We start from the raw sequence: 21,829 nt of genomic DNA on the forward strand, positions 1-21,829 counted from the left end.
GAAGGCATGGAAATAAACACATGAACCTTTAAATTTCCTTGAGAGGTAAGCCACAAAACTTTGAGACGCTCTTGATTGTAAAGTCCTACCTTGCAACATAAACTTAAGAAGAAGAAAAATATGTTTTTGGTATTTTGATTAGTGGTTAGATAAGTAATTAGTCATATGGTCACAAAGGTAAAACAACAACAAAGAGGTATTTGGTGATCCCTGCAAAAAAGCAAACCCAAAGATGGATATGGAAGGACCAAGATGACCTTGTTTGTGTGCAAAAGATGCAAATTATATGTGGTATATTAGGGTTAAAAATTAGGGTATGACACATGAATATTGTGAATACCATTGAATCCGCTACCCACATACAGTATCAAGATCGTTACAACAAAATGGAGTGGAGGAGAGAAAGAATCGGATCATACTTAACATGGTGAAAAGCATGTTAAATAGCAAGAAGATGCCGAAAGAGTTTTAGGCCGAAGAAGTGGTATGTGTGATTTATCTGAAAAATTGTTCCCCCAACAAGAAGCGTGCATGAAAAGAGACCACAAGAAGCATGGAATGGAAGAAAGCCGGAGATTTCTCACCTCAAAGTTTTTGGAAGCATTTCCTATATCCATGCTCCATATAAAATAAGAACAAAACTCGATGATTAAAGTAAGTATGTGTTCGTGGGTTACGACTCAAGCTCCAAAAGGTACAATTCTATAATCAAAATAGTGGAAAGGTTGTCATAAGTCGTGACATGGAGTTTGAAGAAGAAGATTGTTGGGATTGGAGTGTTCAAGAAGACATGTATGATTTTCTTCCTTAATTTGAAGAAGAAGGCGAAATGGAATAACCGGTGATAGAGGAACATATTACACCACCTACCTCAGTGACATCGAGGTTGGATGAAACAAGCACAAGTGAGAGGACACCACGACTAAGAAGCATTGAAGATATTTATGAGATAACTGAAAACCAAAATGAAGTTAACATATTTTTTATTTTTGGTGATTGTGAGCCTCTAAGCTATCAACAAGCGACGAAAAACATAAAGTGGGGAGACTCCATGGATGAAGAAATCAAGTCAATCACAAAGAATTACACTTCCACGAGGATACAAAGAAATTGGAATAAGATGGGTGTGTAAGGTGAAGTTGAAGTATGTATTGTCTCAAGATCAATTTGTCGATATTTTCACCAAGCCACTCAAGTTGGAAACTTTCGTGAAACTAAGGAGTATGCTTGGAGTCACAAATCAAGTTTAAGGGGGGTTGTTGAAATATAAAATTTGATTTGGGCCTAACCTTATTATTTGTATTTTGGATTTTGGATTTTTGGGTTTAATTATTTTGGGTTTAGGTAATTTTGGATAATGTTTCAAGAAAAATCTTGTAGTGTTTGGAGTATCTAAATATTTCTTAGGGTTGTAATATTTTCTAGAATACTCTTGAGATTTATAGACTTAAGAACTCTATATAATTAGTATGTCTAGAGTTCTCCTTAGAGTACTATAAGTAGAAATATAATCTTACACTTTTGTATTAAGTAAAAATGCAAAGTTCTTTCTTCCACAAAAACCTCTCCTACTTATCAAGTTTCTATTAAAGCCTATAATAGTTCCACACGCTTTCCCTAAACACAAAATACCTTATTTCCAAGAAGAACTGCATCATGAATATTTTGAGTAAAAGGGTGATTTACAAACTTTACACAAGTGTGCAAGATGAAAGTTGGAAAGGAGGTTATTGTTGTTAGTGAAAGAGACAACGTAGAAAGCTTTGTGTGGTGTTTGAGAGGTTGAAGATGATGAATAGTGTTTTTCATTTTTTCCTCTCTTTTTCTTCTCTCTTTTTTTCTTCTAGGTTTTCTAGGTTTTCTCTCAAGGAATTATGCAGCAAATTCTTCTTTTCAAAAGTCTCTAAAAACCTCATCCTCTTCAAGAGGCATGAGTTAGTTTAAATACCATGAGATTATGATTTCTGTGAGGTTTGAAAGGTGGAAAGGGGCCGTTGTTTCATGCGGAAAAATTTAGCCCTTTTAATGGTGTATGATGCCATGTTTCTTATTGTTTTGTGTGGTTGCATGAAATGAGTAGTGATGTCAAAAATACAAAGCAAAAAGAGGAAGAAAAGCTTGCTCAAAGAAGGAAATGAGCGTCTTATTTTTTATTTTTTATTTATTTTTATTTTTAAAGTGATAAAAAACTTTAAAATAACACTAGTAATAATAATATTGTCTTCTTTTTTTCTTTGTTTTAAAATTTAGACATTTAGAGGCTAGTAAAAAAATGATATGTTTTTTTTTTCTCAAAAATGAAAATAAAATGGATATTAAGAAATAAACATAACATATATATTTTTTGAAATGCTTCCTCAAATAAAACTAAAAAAATAAATAGTTTTGGAAAAGATTTTGCAAACCCGGACAAAATTGGGATGTTACACCCTTCGAACTGAAACTATTATGGACCCTAGATGTGGAGTTAAGTACTTTATTGTTGATTAAGAGTTGTCTGTAATAAGATGATCATAAAAACAGATGATGGGTACTCCACAAATCATGTCGATGAACATGAATGACCAATATGAAATTCGCTTATCCCGCGTAATAAGATAAATATCTAAGGTCCCAATATTGAACTGGACATAGGTGACACGATATATTTCATGTGTTTTATATAGACATGAGATAAAAAGGGTAATTGTACACATAAGCATTATCACAAAAATGTTTTGTCATATCACATAACATTTTTGTGACTTGGGTAGCAGTGATGCGTTTCCAGATACTGCTCACTGTTTATTATATTAAATGTTTGATTAAATATAATTTCAAAGGTCACGAGAACCTATATGGTCACACACATAAAGATTGATTGATGAGAGATAAAATGAATAAGTGAAATAAGAAACACCATAAGATATAGTGTACTTAAGAGAATTAAATAATATTGTAAGGTATAGTGCGCTTAAGTGAATTGTATAACACTATAAGATGCATCGCACTTAAGTGGGATACATAATATGATAAGGTACCATATGCTTAATTTAAGTACAATACACCATTAGTTATCGAGACGAGTTGTCGAGTTTTATGAGGAAGACGAGTATTCAAATTTAAACTAGACGTACGTCTTGCTTTCGTTTACTCAAGTATAAAAGGATGTGGATCCAATTATTTTCTTTTTAATCCCGCAAAAAGAAAGAGTTTACATGTCTACCTAATCATGAAGTGAAAAGTAATAAAAAAACAAAGAAATATGAAATAGAAGCAAAAGGAAACATTTTTTCCAATTTTCTAAGGAAAAAACAAAAAGGGGCGAAATATGCCCCGGTGACGGGCGTCGCCGTGAGTGACGGGAAGACCGTCACAATGCCAACCCAAATGTTGGTCGTCAAGGGAGCACAACGGGTTCCATCATAACATGAGGATGGGTGACGACATGCCCAATCCAAGTGGTGGGCAACCAAGGCCTTTGGCTTGGGTCTCCAATTTTTCTAAGCCTCTAACTATAATAGCATTCTATTATATAAAAAAATTGTACTAGCTTTATAAGGAAATTTGTACTAACTCTCTAATGAAATATAATAAATATTAGTTATTGAAAGAAAAAAAGTGAGATTCATGTCATCGCAGTATGCTATTTTTGTCACGTACTGTGTGCAGTGCAACTATCACCCTATTGTGTCCGACACTTTTTATTTGTTTTGCAACTTTATTTTAACTTTTAAAAAAACATTATTTTCTATAAGATTTATTTGGATGAAGCACATAGTTAAATGAAATTATCCAAACTAATATATTAGCCATTAAATTTATTGTTATAATTTTTCTCATTTATTTTTAATATATAACTATTCATTATTTTTTAACTTTTGTCTACAAAAAAATATTCATTATTTTTATACTAAATCAATTATAAAATTAAAATTAAAATGAAAAAGAAAATATTCAAAACTTTTAATTCTACATTTTCTAAACAAAGAATACATGAGTTAAAGTTATTATAAATTGAAAATGTTAAGTAAAATAAGTTATAATATAATAAAGATGTTTTACATAAAATAATTAAAAAATAATAAAATTAAAAATACAACTAAATTAATTTACTTGAAAGACTTACTTTAGAATTTTCCTCGGGCCTCAACAAGTGTTGGATCAACCCTAGGTGACGGTTGCCATCGATGTTGATGAGCGAACCCGATGGTGGGTTGGATGATTGTTGTCGTGACGACCGTCAGTGGCTCTAGACCTATACTTTCTCTCATTTCAGCATCCAACTCTCTTCTCTCTCACTCATTCATGAACACATAAACAACAACAATGGTATAATACCTTTTATGAATACAAATGAACTTACAACAATAATATATATAAAACTTAACACAACAACATGGATATTTTCATGAATAACAAAACTTACATTAACATCAACATGAATATTTCTTGTGAATAACAAAATAACTTCCAACAACTAAGACATGAACATAACAACAAGTCCACAACAACAAAAACAAAAACAACAACAACATAGATATTACAACATGTTTATGACAACAATATCATGAATATTAAAACAAACATTTAATAACAACAATATAATATATTACAACAAATTCATAATAACTATAACATGAGTATTTTTTTTATTAATAATGTAAACTTACAAACGTTGCACAAATGAATGATATGAAGTTGAAGATGATGAATGTTGTTGTGGCTGAAGATGACAAAGGTGTGTGTGTGTGTTGGGGGGGGGGGGGTTGTATATTGTGAAGGTGATGGTTTGAGTGTATGAAAAATGGTGGTTGTTGTGGGGTTGAAGATGATGAATATTTGTGGTTTTCCTCCCTTTCTCCTCTCTCAAATGCTCTCTTTTTCTATGTTGGTTTCTCTCTTTGCAGCCCCCACGAGTGTTGTTATGCAGAAAAATAATCCTTCCCCTCCATGAATGAGAAAGTGTTTTTTATACTTACAAAATTAGGGTTTTTGTTAGGTTCAAAGTTTGGAGAAAGAGACTTCACAATTTCTAAAAAATGCAGTAGGTTGTAGTTATTTTGGTGTGTAGTAGTGTTGTATTCTAATGGCGGTGTCTCAAAAAGACAAAGAGAAAGGCGAAGGGGAACATTACTCCAAAGAAGAAACACGACATCTTTGACCAACTTATTTGCCTTTTTATTAGTATTATTTTTCTTTATTTTTAAATTGATAAAAATTAAAACCAATATAATAATAAACATAGTAAGAAAAAAACAAAGGTAATATTTGATTGGAATTTTTTAATTAAATGTTCAAAATAAAATAATAGGTATTTTTTTTTTACATTATTGGAATTTTAAAAGAAAATAAAAAAGAAGACAAATGAAAATAGAACACTTTTTGAATGTAACGAAAATTTTATTTGTGTGCATAGTGCTGTTTTGAATGCATAGGAAACCAAAATATAAATAGGCTAGAGCTGAGCCAAAGAAGAAGAATGTGCAGAAAAATGTTGATGTGCAGCCAAATGTTAATGATGATGTGCATCCAAATGTCCATGGTGATGTGAAGTCTGATGCAAGTCAAGCTGATAACATGGTTGATGCATATAAGAATGTTGTTGCATATAACAATGTTGCTGCAAGTCAAGCAAGTTCATGTGTGGTTGACACAAGTTATATTAGTTTAAGTCAAGTACAAGCAAAACAAAAGAATGGAAGAAAACTTGTAATGAAGATGAGAAAAAGGTAGAGTGAAAGAATTAAGTTGAGATGCTTTCAAAAACCAATCATAGGTCTGGGTTCATCTAGTGACCAGCCAATCACAGTAATAGAACATGATGAAGAAACAAGTACACTGAGGAAAAGAGCTCATGGACATGATTCAAGCTTGGGGTGCTAACCAGACCATTGAAGTCTTGGAAGAAAAGGAAATAACAGTTGATGAACTTTATGTCTGTATTAAGTTACTAGTAGTATGTTTAAGGTATGTTTAAGTTATGCTTGTACTGATGCATATTATGTGTCATTTTGTCATCTCTATAATGATGCACTTATGTGCCATTTTGTCTATGACTTATGCACTTTTATATGCTTGTATTGATGCACATTATGTGCCATTTTGTTATCTCTATAATGATGTACTTCATGTGCCATTAAGTTTCACTTTAACTAACTAGAATATAAGACCAAATTTTTTAAACAAACTACAATATTATACAACAATTTTAACAAATACCGACTTTTTCATTATATAAAATGTGAATTGATACACTAATACATCACAATACTACATTAACTTAACAAAGACTGAAAACACTCATACATGACAAAGACTGACAACCTGATACAACATCTAGTACACATGATTACATTAACTTAAAAAAGACTAAGAACAAAATTCATGACACAACAAGCACAGTCATCAAGCAATGGTTTTTGTTCTTCTTCATTACAAACTTTTTCTTCATCTTTTCAAGCTTCTTTGAACTGAATTTTACACCAAACTCCTTGCCATTTCAGTCCCAACTTCCTTGCTAATGTCCTTCGCATATTCCCTTAAATACACCATTGTCATTTCACATTCACAACATTCTCTAGGAATCATTTGAGTCCTTTAAACCAGTTCAACCTCATTGTGCCACATGAAAAACTCACAACTTACCCCACTCTGCAATTAGGTTCACAACAAATTTAAGAGTTAAAGTAAACAGAAAAACAAAGAGAAACATGAACAAGGACTTACCCCGAGGGCCCAATTTGATCCGTTGTCGCGCGCGGGTCAAAACGAGTGTTTTTCAGAAACGTAGTACGACGATAATTTTAACTCGGATATCGTTCTCACAAGGATTCTTGATTATTATTATCCAAAGGTAAATCGAATTAGGGGGGGTTGTTTAGTTTGGTGTTCGATTAAGAAAAAGTGATTATTAAAAGCAATTCTTGAAATAAGCTGTTATGAAATAAGTGATTATGAAATAATTCAATCTACCGATTCAGTTCCTACTATCATCGATTAATATAATTTTAATACCCTAAGCGGATTGTCTATTCCTATTTGGATACAAACTCAATGACAAGCGCGGTGAAGTTTGTGAGATGTATGATCCTATTGTCCGAATTAAGCAAACGGGATAAGTTTTCATGGATTAAGCAAACATAATTGATCAGACACAAAAACAAATTAAGCAAACGTGACGTGCCTATGTTAGGATCATACAATCAACCAAATTGAATCAATATATTTTATGCAATCGAATTAAGCATACAAGAACACAAAATATCATTGAAAGGAATTAAACTAAAATTAACATTATAATAATCTCAAGTTTTGGAACCTGAATTATGGCAGATTGAATCAGAGGGATTAGTTCTCCATGGAATTCGTACAATCTTTCAAATTTTCGTGAATAGTGATACCGTGTACTCTGTTCGGCTGCTTAGGTTATAGGAAAAGTATAATAAACCTAATTTGGTCAAAACATAACACAGGCCCAAACTAAATAACCCAACACAAAATATAAATCTAGTGCTGAAGGCTTCAACGGATTTTTCAACTATTCTATAGTCCTAATTAGCTTATGACTTCTTCATGAAAGTCGTAGCTCTTTCTCTTAGATTTCCAACGACTGGTAGCACGCCTCGATCCGATACTCCTAGCTCTAGTTATGAATTTATTTGTGCAGACTGCTAATGCTGAAAATAAACTGCGAAAAACAAATAAGTGTAAAAATAAGATAAATTATAAAAACACATTAAAAGGGAAAAATAATCAAACTAAAACATGGAAATGCATAAGTATAAATATAGAAGAATGTGCATCAAAATGCACTGATCACCCTGAATTTTGAAATTTCTAGAATTTTCGATTATGGTTTCCATTAGTGTTTGATACCCACATCTTCATTAGTTCATTACATCCACATATGGGAAAACTAAGTCCACTTGAGTTACCAATAAATGATGTTTTGCTTCCACCCATGTTTTTAAACCCGTGGAAGATGATTATCGATTAACTAGGAACTTGTTTGCAAGATGAAGAAAGACGATGGGATGAATAAAAAGGAAAATTTGTAATCAGAAAACAGCACGAATGAAGAAAGAGGCAAAATTGGAATGCTACGAAACCATAGCATGAAGTGCAATATAACATATATGCCATGCTGTCTAATTTAATCCACCTGGCATTAACATATATGCCACGCTAGAAAAAAAATGGGAATATGGGCTTAAATAGTGCCCACGGGGGTCTTACAAAGGGAACCTTGGTATTACAAGGAGCAAATAAAAAAAAGCTTTTACAGGGGGCTAAAAAGTGAATCTCTCTTACATTGCAGATGGGTGTTGTATATTTAACCCATTTATTATTATATCTATAATTTTCTAAAAATGCAAACAACGGAAATTAAAAATCATGGATATATCAAGTCTCCTCTTTTTTGAAAGAATTTTATACCAGACAAAATTGGGGTACTACACGTAGCTAGAAATCTCTTTGTTAGGGGTAGATGTAATCATTACTTACTCATGTTTTGTTAGTCATTGTTGGTGCAAAGGTAGAATAAATGATGAACGGAAATATTCTATTAAGAGAATGACGGCTACAAAACATGATAAAAGTTACAATGATTGCCACCCTATTTATAAGCTAAAACTAGGGTTACTAGAATAGGATAAAATACTAAAATACCCTCTAACAAACTTAGGGGCTAAGAAAATAGTACAACTAATAAATATGAATTACTTCTAATACCATCCCTTAATTCATATTCCATCAAAACTTGTAACACCAATTCCATCCCTTAATCTGAGAAATTGATCAGTCTTGATAGCTTTCGTCAGAACATCTGCTAACTGTTTCTGAGTGCTACAGTGTACAACTTCTAACACTCCCCTCTGAACTTGATGTCTCAGAAAATGATACTTGGTCTCAATGTGTTTGCTTCTCCCATGCAACACTGGGTTTCTGGAAAGATTGATTGCAGACTTGTTGTCAATCATCAGCTTCAGAGGTTTGTTTACTTTAATCTTCAGATCCTGTAATAGATTCAGAATCCACACAGCTTGGCATGCAGTAACAGCACCTGCAATGTATTCAGCTTCACAAGTTGACAACGCCATAACAGGTTGCTTCTTGGAACACCAAGAAATGGGACCTCCCAGAAATTTGAATAAGTACCCAGACGTACTTCTTCTGTCAACTCTGTCTCCACACCAATCAGAATCTGAATAACTCAGAAGTTCTGACTCATCCTTTCTTCCAGAAGGAAATAATACTCCATACTTCAGAGTTCCCTTGATATACCTCAGAATCCTGACAGCAGCTTGGTAATGGGACCACTTAGGTTTACTCATGAACCTACTAACCATCCCAACTGAATAGCAAATATCAGGTCTGGTATTGCACAAATACCTCAGAGAACCAACCAACTGTTTGAAGGTTGTAGCGTCCACATCCTTTCCATCAGAGTCAGAATCCAGTTTCTGATTTGTATCAGAAGGTGTGACAGCAATCTTACAATTCTTCAGAATAAATCTCTTCAGAAGTTCTAATTCATACTTGAGCTGATGCAAAATAATACCTTTCTCAGAGTATCTGAACTTCATCCCTAGAAAGTATGTCATTTTGCCTAGATCAGTCATTTCGAATTCATTCATCAGAACTTTCTTGAACTTGGCTATCTCCTGTTCAGAACTTCCAGTCAGCAGTATATCATCAACATATAAACATACCAGAGTCATATTTCCTTCAGAAGTATGCTGAACATAGACACCGTACTCCATCTCACATTTCTGAAAGCCTTGCTTCTTGAAAAATGAATCAATCTTCTGATTCCAAGCTCTGGGCGCTTGTTTCAATCCATATAGAGCTTTGTATAATCTGTACACCATCCCTTCCTGATTCTTTTTCACAAATCTAGGAGGTTGTGACACGTAAACTTCTTCTTCTAATGGACCGTTCAGAAATGCAGATTTTACATCTAAATGCATCAGAGGCCAATTCCTGTTAGCAGCTATTGCAATCGCCATTCTGATTGTTTCATGTCTTGCTACAGGTGCAAACACTTCAGAGTAATCCAGCCCAGGTTTCTATAGAAATCCTCTGGCTACCAACCTTGCTTTATGTTTGCCAATTGAACCATCTGGCTTTAACTTCTGCTTGAAAACCCATCTGACGCTGATGGCTTTCTTGTCTTTTGGAAGTTCTGTCAACTTCCAAGTCTTGTTTCTCTCTATAGCATCAAGTTCTTCTTTCATGGCCTTCATCCAGAGCTTTTGCTTAAGAGCCTCTTCTGTACTTATGGGTTCAGAGTCTACTAACATGGCACACTGAATAACTTCTCCTTCAGAGTCTACTTCAGTGTCTTTCAGCATGTCAAATTCTGCATATCTTCTGGGGATGTTTCTGATTCTTTGTGGTCTCTGAACTTGTTCAGAGTCTTGAGCTTCAGAGTTTCTAGCTTTAGATGGTTGACTTCCTCCAGAGCTTTGACCATCTTCAGGGGCTGGCATATTTCCAGAGTCTGAATTGCCACCAGAATCTGGATTACCATCAGAGTCTGGGTCATCAGAGTCACCTTCATCTTCTGAGTCTTCTCCAGAGTCAGAATCACTATCAGAATCAGAACCAACGTCAGAGTTTACTCCAACTTCAGAAATTCTTAACTCTGACCTTTCTTCAGAAGTTCTAACATCAGAATCAGATTGAGACTTATCCCAATTCCACAATTCTGGTTCCTTCACAATCACATCTCTGCTGAATTCAATTTTGTTGGTTTCTGGACAATAGAGCTTGTATGCACCTGTACTGTGGTACCCTATCAGAATCATCATTTTGCTTCTATCATCCAGCTTCTGTCTTTTGGCTTCTGGAACATGTTTATAGCAAACAGAACCAAACACCTTTAGATGACTAACACTTTGCTTATCTCCAGTCCACTTATGTATTGGAACTATTTCCTTCAACTTCTTCGTAGGACATCGGTTGAGTACATACGTTGCAGTGGCAACAGCTTCTCCCCAGAGCTTCTGAGGAAGCTTCTTCTCCTTTAGCATGCTTCTCACCATATCAAGCAAAGTGCGGTTTCTTCTTTCAGCAAGACCATTGTGTTGAGGGGTATAAGGAGCAGTAACCTCATGCTCAATTCCATTCTCCTCACAGAACTTCTGGAACTCTTTGGAGTTATACTCACCTTCACCGTCAGTTCTAAGAATCTTCAACTTCTGACCACTCTGATTCTCAGCCTTCATTCTGAACTTCTTGAATTCATCAAACACCTCGTGTTTAAACTTAATAAGGGATACCCATGTCATTCTTGTGAATTCATCAACAAATAACACAAAGTATTTATTCCCTCCAATCGATGCTACTGGAAATGGACCACACACATCAGAATGTACAACTCCCAAGGCATGTTTTGCTCTTGGAGCAGTTTCTGACGCAAATGGCAATCGTGGTTGTTTTCCTTCCATGCAAACTTTGCATGACTTTTCAGGCTTCTTAATTGCAGGAATTCCATGTACCAACTTCTTTGAATTCAGATGTTTTAAGCTTCTGAAATTCAAATGACCAAATCTTCTGTGCCACAGCTCACTCTCCTTCTCAGCACTTGTTGCACTAAGACATTCTGAGTCTGCAGTTCTGACATTCACCTTGAATGTTCTATTCCTTCCCTGTTCTGACTCCATAATCAACTTCTGATTGCAGTCATACAGCTTCAGAAGATTGTCCTTCATGGTAACTGAAAAACCTTTCTCAATTAATTGTCCCACACTCATCAGATTGCTTCTGATGCCAGGTACATACCACACGTTCTGAATCAATGCTATTTTCCCATTGTTCAGAATCACTCTGACATTTCCCATACCTTCTGCATTAAGATATTTGTCATCAGCACATCTGATCTTTGTCCTCTTTTCAGAGTCAAAGTCAACCAGCCATTTCTTGTTTCCAGTAAGATGATTTGAACAGCCAGTGTCCATATACCACCAGTCTATCAGATCCATATCATCAGATTCAGAGGCCATCAATAGCACAGATTCGTCATCAGAACTTCTGGCTATATTTGCTTCTTCTGATTTTCTCTCCTTGTTTGACCAACAGTCTCTAGCAAAGTGACCAAACTTCTTACAACAGTAACATTGGATCTTCTTCTTGTCATACTTCTCTTTTCCCTTCTGAGCATTCTTTTGTCTATCAGAGGTTGAACTTTCTGACTTCTGACCACCATCAGATCTTCTCCTGGCTTCTGACTGCTTCTGATACCTCCTATCAGAAGTTGCTTTCAGAGCCTGCTGCTCTACTTCCCTTTCAGAAGTTCTCTCAGTCAAACGCAACTCTTGCGCTTCTAGACTGCTTGCAGCTCTTCAATTCTCATGGTGCTCAGATCTTTGGAATGTTCTATTGCTACCACAATGTAATCAAATTGAGAGGTAAGGGATCTCAATACCTTATCCATGATTGTTTCTTCAGAAAGAGTTTCTCCACACGCTTTCATCTCATTAGTGATCAGAATCACTCTGGAGATGTATTCAGAAACTTTCTCATTATTCTTCATGTTGAGATTCTCATATTGCTTTCTCAAGGACTGAAGCTTCACCTTCTTCATTGATGCGTCACCACCATAACATCTAACCAGTGTGTCCCACACAGCCTTTGCTGTCGTTGAATCTGCAATCTTCTCAAACACATTTACATCAACACATTGATGAATGAAGAACAATGCTTTCTGATCCTTCTTCCTTACTTCCTTCTGCGCGTTTTTCTGTTCATCCGTCGCATCTGCTGCTACCGGAACATAACCATCAGTGACAAGATCTAGAACATCTTGAGCACCGAACAGTACACGCATTTGGATCATCCAACGATTCCAGTTTTTACCGTCAAATACTGGAAGTTTGGTGTTCATGTTGCCGTTTCCGTTCATCTTTCTACCTTGCACAGTACACTCAGATTTCTCACAGTGTTTCCCAACCCACAGAATTAAAATTCTGATCAGATTTTGTTCAAGATTCAACACGAATCTAAGAATCAAAATCAAACACACAAGACCTCACGTTCACTCGTGTTTCCCGTGTTTCCCAATGAATCCAAACCGGAGCTCTAGATACCAATTGTTGGTGCAAAGGTAGAATAAATGATGAACGGAAATATTCTATTAAGAGAATGACGGCTACAAAACATGATAAAAGTTACAATGATTTCCACCCTATTTATAAGCTAAAACTAGGGTTACTAGAATAGGATAAAATACTAAAATACCCTCTAACAAACTTAGGGGCTAAGAAAATAGTACAACTAATAAATATGAATTACTTCTAATAGTCATGGTGTTCTAAGTAATTTTACTCATGCTTTAATGATGTGACTTGACATTCTATCTAAAATTATGTTTTCATAGTGCAACTTGACATTTAGAAGGTGTTAACTGATATTAGATCCAAGTCTCCAACTATTGGATACTAATTCCTAGATATAAGGTTATGTTTAATATTTGCAGAATACTGATTATCGGTAATCCGTGTGTGTATATCACTATTGGAACATAATGTTGTTGTATTTAATAGTGCGAGACATCAAATATCAGTCGATGCAACTGGTCTCATGCCGTTGAGTCATAAATGAGATATCGTGAGGGTAATAAGTGATAATATTAATAGTTGAATAGAAGAGCATATTACTAACTAATGAAGTATGCATGAGTATAATGATGATGAAATCCATCCCTAGCAAGTTTTCTCACTGTTAACACCAAAATCTCAATTTATTTTCTATCATTTACTTTTATTTCATTTAATTTTCTAAAACAAAACAACTTTAAACACTTGCTTCGAATCATAAAAAATGTTGAAATCGTCTTTAAACACAAATAGGCTTTGAAGATACGATAATTTCTCACTTGTTATTTTCACTGCAACTCCTACAACATTACAACTATCAATAGAACCATCACTTAACATAAATATATCAAGCCTAGATATAGAGCTACCATCCCCATTTTTCCATTTAAATTTCCTTCATATGGTGGGAACATCCGCTAATTCAATGAAGTCTATGAAATCATTGAACTCTTGAAATTTAACTTATCCTCACTTGACCACTCCTCCCACTTCTTTCGTATACATTTTCGATAGCATTAAAGTTCCCTCCTAGACATCACTCCCCATTTCTCCATTCAACTTTCAAGGTTATGATATCCTCCCACATCCTTCTTTTCCTTGCTTGACTTCTAAGCCTTTGTTTCCAGAGGCATCATATTGATTAAGCATCAATTTAAACACTTGTCTCCTGATGACAATCCATTATTGCATATATTTAGTCGAAGAATCAAAGCAAAACAAGTGAAAGTAGAGAAAATATGAGGAAGATTGACCAAGGAATGAAGGAAAAATAGCTAAACGTGCAAATTGTGGACTATGTGAAAATTTAAGTGAAAAAGGAGTAAAAAAGAGTGAAGCTTCAATAATTACATCCATCATCGTGCAACATCTCGCACACGATAGGGCATTAACAGTTGCATCGCGCATGCGATGCAGGATATCACGCGCGTGATGGTCACTTTACTGGGCCCTTTTCTGACGCGTTTTGGTCCATTATGACACCTTTAAAAGGGGATTTTCTGCACTTTCACATGGGTTACGATTTTGGGGAGATTGAAGCACAAATTTGAGAGCATAAGTGGAGATTTTTAGAGCATTTGAATTCATTGGAGACCAACTCTTCAAGGGAATTCTTATGTTATTTTCATATATCAATTGTGATATTTTAGTTGCACTATGAGTAGCTAAACTCTTCTAGGTTAGGTTATGTTATGATGAACCTATTTCTATATTGTTAGATTTTATGTTGATTTAACCATTGTATGAACCTATTGATCTATAATATTATTCAATTGCTTCTTGTTCGTAATGCTTTTTATGTAAGATGCTCTTTTAATCAGATTTTGGGCACATAGGGAATACCGAGCATTAGTTTATGTGTTGGACCTAGGGCAATTGTTGTACTTATGCTGGTTGAATAAGGATAGAAGATCCTAAGTAGTGGCATAGAGAATTAACATTCTATACATTGCTAACCCTATGTATGCTGGCGGACTAGGGATAGAAAGTTCCGAGTAGTGGTTAGTGAGTTATTTCGTGAGAGGTCGACTATAATAGTTTTGTTAATTTGCGGTGAGATTATAGTGATTAGATCATTCATATAGGGCATCAAACACCAACAATAAAAGAATAGGGGATTCTATAACACAACCTGACCGCTTTCGTGACACTGTTTACTCATTTATTTACTTTCCATAGTGAAACTTGAGCCCCCCTTTTTACTAGTTTTCTATAAATTGCACACATTTTTTCTTGCTTGAAGGCAATCCTTGTGGATTCGATCTTTTTATTACTTCAACAATATGGATACACTTGTCGAGAATTCATCAAATTTTTGGCACCGTTGTCGGGGACTATTGGTATTTCAACAAGGCAATGCTTGTGCAACATTTAATTTGGTTTTTTGTTTATTTATATATTTTTTTTCAATTGTAAATTTTTTTTTTGTAATTAGTTATTTTTGTTTCTTCTTAGATTTTCTTTCCTATTCTTTCTCTTTTTAGTTTTATTTTTTTTAACTTTTTTATCTAGTGGAATGCTACTAAGATATTTTCTTTTTGTTTGTATGCAAGGTCAAGACAACCAAGAAAGATGATGTATATGCTACCTTTGCAAAGTTTGAAGCTTAAGCAAAGGAGTTTACAGCAAAAACGCTCACTTAGAAAAATGTTAGAAATTATTTAGAACCAAAATCTTACACTGATCATTCATGGGAAGAGGATTCATCATCTCAACTTGAAGAAACCTTGATTCAATTTATAAAGACGACTCAACTCAATTTCGAGAAATAAACAGGCATCAAAAAACCGTGCGAAGTAACATAGAAACATCCTTCGAGAATTTAGAGATGCAACTTGGTCAAGTATCTAGCCAATAGCATTAAAACTGAGATCTAGTGGATATTTCTATGTAAATATGTTAGATAGTCATAGAGATAAGGAAATTGAAAGAGAAATCAAACAAGAATGTGAGGTATTCGGTTAAGGATGAGTTGAAAAAGAAAAAGAAGAAGAAAAGTGCACAACACCTGATAAAGAAATAGAAGCAAGAATAGAAGCAAAATAGGTGAAAAAGACATGTGGGAAAAGAGCCATGAAGATTGTATCGTTTTTTATGAATTTTCAATTTCAATCATTCATTTAGACTTAGATATCCAACTACAAGATCTTCAACAAAAGAATAGTCCTACACCTAGCAACAAGACTGATAAAAGAGGAGAAATAGATGAAGTATTGGATGAGATTTATGCTTTGTTCGATATTATAAAGCTGAAGAGAATATGGAAGAAAAACCTTCAATTCCTGAAAGTGATGCAAATTCCTACCAAACAAAAGGAAGAATAATGATGGTGTGTTTTTCGTGTCATATATGCTACCCTGACACAAAAAATGAAAGGTCAAGCTATTGACGGAAAATAAGCGTTGGATGGGAGGCAACCCATCAATTTTTTATCAGTTTTTTTGTTTTGAAAAATTTATTTTATTTATATTCAGGACCATCCCAAGAGGAAGTAGCTACTCAAGAATATAACCTTTCCATGAAGACACATGTTGTCTTTAATAAACAAGTTTGCAGCTGTTTTGTTTCTTTCAGACTGCAAGTTTAGCACTTTAGCATTACAAATGATCCAAAAGAAAGTTGATCATCACAATAGCAACTAGCAACTTGAAGGCGAAAGATGAGAAAAGAATCAACGGACTTGTACTCAACCTACATATACCTCATCTAGTAAGGTTTGAGCCAAATATTTCCATTGTTCACTTTTCTTTCTTTATGAGTGTATTCATGCATTATTCTTTTATCTGGCTTGATTTGTTTCCGATTAAGTTACCTGGTTTAAACAACACACACTGAGGAAATATTTTGTTTATAACTTTTAGCCTTTGTAAACCACCATTTAGTAATGGATATATTCATTGCTAAACACTTTGAGCCTAAGCATTTCTTTCGGTGATGTAGCCTAAAATTCTTCGCCATATTACTCGAAAGCTCTTTTCTTTCCACCCTCTCTTTGAAGATAGCTAGAAGTATAATCTTAAAGTTTATGAAAAAGATTAAGTTCAGGGTTGCTCTTGGAAGTGAGGAAAGTTTTAAGTTTGAGGTTGGGGTTGGGGTACTAGAGAATATGATCCAAATTTTCAAAATAGTTGTTGTGAAAAAAGAAGTGAAAAAAGACACTTCTTCAAAAAAAAAGATGAATGAGAAAAGAAAAGGAATGATATTATAAGAAGCATCAAAACTCTTTAGTACTAGCAAAAAGGAACAAAGAGGTATGACGATAGAAATAAAACTAGGAACCTAACTCTAAAGGTTTAACCCTACTTTCCTAAAAATATCCTACCCTAACATAAACTAGATTACAACCTAAAAAGTCCTCTAATGTGTGTGTTGTGATTTTTATGATGAACTATATTAGAACATGATCAATATAAGTTTAATTGATTTTGCATGATGATTGAGAGATCAACTTATCTATTGAGTGCGTTATAGTAAGCTAAGAGACAGGTTGCGTACTCGTCAATGTTGAGGATGTTTTTCCAAATTCTCTGGATAGAAGTTGGGAGCTAGAACAATGGTAAGGTAAAAGAAATATTTAATTTGGTGATGTTCGATTGTTATTTTGCGACTTGATGTCTCTTGAAATATGCAGTTGCATGCGATTTACTTGAGGACAAGCAACGATTCAAGTTTGGGGTTGTGATGATAGTTCGTCATTGCATATATTTAGTCAAAGAATCAGAGAAAAACAAGTGAAAGTCGAGAAAATATGAGGAAGAATGGCCAAAGAATGACGGAAAATAGCTATATGTGCAAATTGTGGACTTAGTGAAAATTTGAGTGAAAAATGAGAAAAAAAAGAGTGAAGTTTCGAAAATAATTACATCCACTATCACGCACGTGATAAGGCATTAAAAGCTGCATCGCGCGCGATGCAAGGTATCACGCGCGCGATAGTCTTTTTTCTGGGCCTTTTTCTGACACGTTTTTGTCCATTCTGACGCCTTTAAAAGGGTATTTTCTGCACTTTCACAAGGATTACGATTTTGGGGAGATTGGAGCACGAATTTGAGAGAAAAGTGGATATTTTTAGAGAATTTAAAGCCATTGGAGACCATATCTTCAAGGGTTTTCTTATGTTCTTCTCACCTATCAATTTTGGTATTTTTAATTTCACTATGAGTAGCTAAACTCTTCTAGGTTAGGTTGTGTTATAAAGAAACTATTTCTATATTGTTGGATTCTATGTTGATTTGACCATTGTATAAACCTATTGATCTATAAACTTATTCAATTGCTTCTTGTTCGTAATGCTTTTTATGTGAGATACTCTTTTAATCTGATTTTGGGCACATAGGGAATATTAATCATTAGTCTATGTGTTGGACCTAAGACAATTATTGTACTTATGCTGGTTGAATAGGGATAGGATACCCCCGAGTAGTGAGATACTCTTCTATAAATTGCACACATTTTTTCTTGCTTGAAAGCAACCCCTGTGGATTTGATCTTTTTATTACTTCGGCAGTATCAATACACTTGCCGATAAGTCATCATCTCCCTACTTTCTTACAATCATAGCCATCATTTCCCATATTTTGACACAAAGGCTTTATGCACGCACGAATGCCAACAACTTTTGACTGATGGTTATTATCCACCAAATCCATCTGGCTATTGCAACCACATGTGTTATGATCAGATATTTAGTCTTTGACTTTTCCCAACATCCCCCCTACATGCCTAGGCTCATCTTTATCGATGAACACAATCATGTCCTTTTTTTACCTTTTACGTCTATCCTTGATCTTCCATCATGATCTTATCCTAGGGAACAACAAACAAAAGATCCTTCATAAACACCTTCCTCCTCAACTTCCTCACATGTCCATTCACCAGAATCGTCCCCCAATACAGGCTCAAAGTCCCAAGTCCCCTGAGAAAAAAAAATTATGTGTGATTTTGGAATCAATATTCTCAAAAGGCCTTGCGAGTCCTCCATTAACTTGACTTTGAATGTTACTCTATTTACCTCCAAGTTGAATGTTTTATTGAGGACCAAGTTGTATTTAGTACAAATAAGAATCCTCACCATATCAAATTTGAATTGGTTGCTTGTTTCTTCGTCTAAGCAAATGTAAATGTCAAACAAAGACGGTAAGAACTCTAAGAACTTAGGGCTCCAAGCCTAATAGGGAATGTCGTAGCATCTCAACTAGGTGACTCTCTCATTGTCAACCACATAAGGGCTCCATTTCTTATCTCCCTGAATTATTGACTCAGCAAATATTTGTCTTCCTCCACCAAGGTCTCTGATTATTTATCCTCTCTTTCTTCTAATAAGCACATATTTTATCCTAGAGTAGTGGTTTTGATTGAATAGTAGCCTTTAATGTTAAAAGTTTCTTGAATGTTATAGGACATTCCTGGACTCTCCACATAACCTACACCTGTTTCCTAAATCTTGAAAAGACTTCTTCCTCCACCTTAAACTCTCTGTGAGTAGAAGGTGCCAAATTCTCCCTTGGGATTCCCAACTTAGGAACACCAAGACCTTTACCCGCCACTTAGGCGTAGGAGCGTTCACCCCTTCTTGTGTCTTGCTTAGTTTGTGGTCTATATATGACGTTCCCCGCCCCTTTAGGTATCTTCTTCAAGTCTGCTTTAGTTCTCATTCTTATGGATCCAAGGTCTTCACCCATCCTAGTCGTCGCTCTTTGAAACCTTGGTAGATTTGCATGGATCTTCCTTCTCCCGATGAAATATTACCTAACTTTGTTGCCAACACCCTTTCCTCTTGGACGTTGTAGAACCTGACAATACTATATCTTTTGCCTCTACTATATCTCATTGAAGAAAATAACACTTCATCAATCTCACCACAGTCCTCGAAGATTTCATATATCTCTTTTGCATCAAAACCGTATGAATATTATGTGGAAAAAAATGATGTTACACTTTTGGCCTCCTCTTATATCTTCCTACTACCTAAGTGAGTGTCCCACTTGTTTTTTTTTTTTTAATTTTCTCAAGACCGATCCTTTCTTGTTACTTTGTGTCATTCCATAGTTGAAAAGTTAATGGATGTTTTTATGGTGGTTAAGTGGTGCTATAAGGTGGTTGAGGCTAGAGGATTAGAGAGATGTTGGAATTTCTCTCTAACATCGAAAAAGTGATTATTTAGTAATGTTCATATTTTTTCTTATAATCAAATAAGGGGTATTCGTGGGATTTGTGATAAATAGTAAGATCTTCAATAAGGATTTAAAAATTCCAATCAAGTACTTATGTATTCTATTGTAGATTATAGATGTTATTTCATATTTAAAATTTTTAAGTTAAGTTGTTTCATTTAATTTAACTACAACAACTTACATTACATGTTTAACTAAACAATTAGGTATAAATAATATTATTTGAAAATATTATCTATTTTCTATTATATTAAAGTTATTTTACTCGTTTTTATTAGGTATTTTTGAGAGAAAAATTAAATTTATTTTCTTTTTATGTGAAAGTTCATAGTTCCCCAAAATCAGTCTTTTGCAAAGTTAACACCTTATGTAAAGTAATTTTGAAAGAAAAATTAGATTAATTTTTTCTATATAAAAGTTGATAGTTTTAAAAAATCAGTCCATTACACAGCTAACAAGTTATTTAAGATACTTTTGTGAAAGAAAAAAAAAAGATTTGTTTCCTCTTTATAAAAAAAAAATTCTCAAAAACCAATTTATTAACATGTTACCTAAAGTAATTTTGAGAGAAAAAAAATTAGATTTACTTACTATTTATACAAAAGTTGGTAGCTGTCAAAAACCAGTCCATTACAAAGTTAACAAGCTATTTAAGACATTTCATCATATTTTAACCATACTAAAAAAAGTCATTGAAATTTATATTTTACACAATAAAAACCAGATAAACATATATTAGCAATTAAATTAGAAGTCGATTTTGTTGCGATAAGTTAATTTAGACCGGCAAACAGGAATATCCTTTTTATTTAAACCCGTCTTGCAAAATCCAAAAAAATAAGACGTGCGGGACAAATATTATTGGCAATGCGGGTTTAATATCATAGTCTATCTTGAAAAAATAATGCAATTGAAAAAGGACGAGGCGACTCTGCGGGCACTGCATATTTTTAGTTTAAAAATGACAAAAATTTATGTTAATGTCGGCGTTCGTAAAATCTGGGACGAGACAGAGCGAACACATTAGACGGTGTAGTTCTAGAAGTTAAATATGTTCCGCAAAAAAATTAGGATAAAACGGACATGTCCAACTGATTAGAGCAAAAATATTATAGCGTGCAAGTCTAAAGGCTTGATCTGTCCCACACTTCATCTTGTCACCCCCTGCGTATGCCTTCTCTAAGATTTCTCACGCTTACTTTGACGATTCGCAATCACCAACTTTCTCAAAGTTGTTACCATCCACATATTGATGGATCAAAAATAGTGTCTTAAAATCTTTCTTCTTCTCTTCCTTATGCATTGCAAGTTGTGCATCCGTTTCACCTTCGGCAAGAGGACTCACCCCGTTCTTGATCACTTCAAGGACATCTTGATAGTCAAACAATACCTTCATTTGTTTGCATCATTTTTCGTAATTCTTCACATCAAAGATAGATAGGTTTGCAAGGATTTTTTTTCATTGGAGACAAAATTCATGTTTTACACTAGGTGTTTCTGGATTAGAATCAAACTCTTTATGCCAAATGTTAGAACTTGTAACTAAAAGATTGGTGAATAATAGAGAAATTGAGT

This window comes from Lathyrus oleraceus, chromosome 5 (assembly GCF_024323335.1).
Source record: "Lathyrus oleraceus cultivar Zhongwan6 chromosome 5, CAAS_Psat_ZW6_1.0, whole genome shotgun sequence".
In the NCBI taxonomy this organism is placed as follows: Eukaryota; Viridiplantae; Streptophyta; class Magnoliopsida; order Fabales; family Fabaceae; genus Lathyrus; species Lathyrus oleraceus.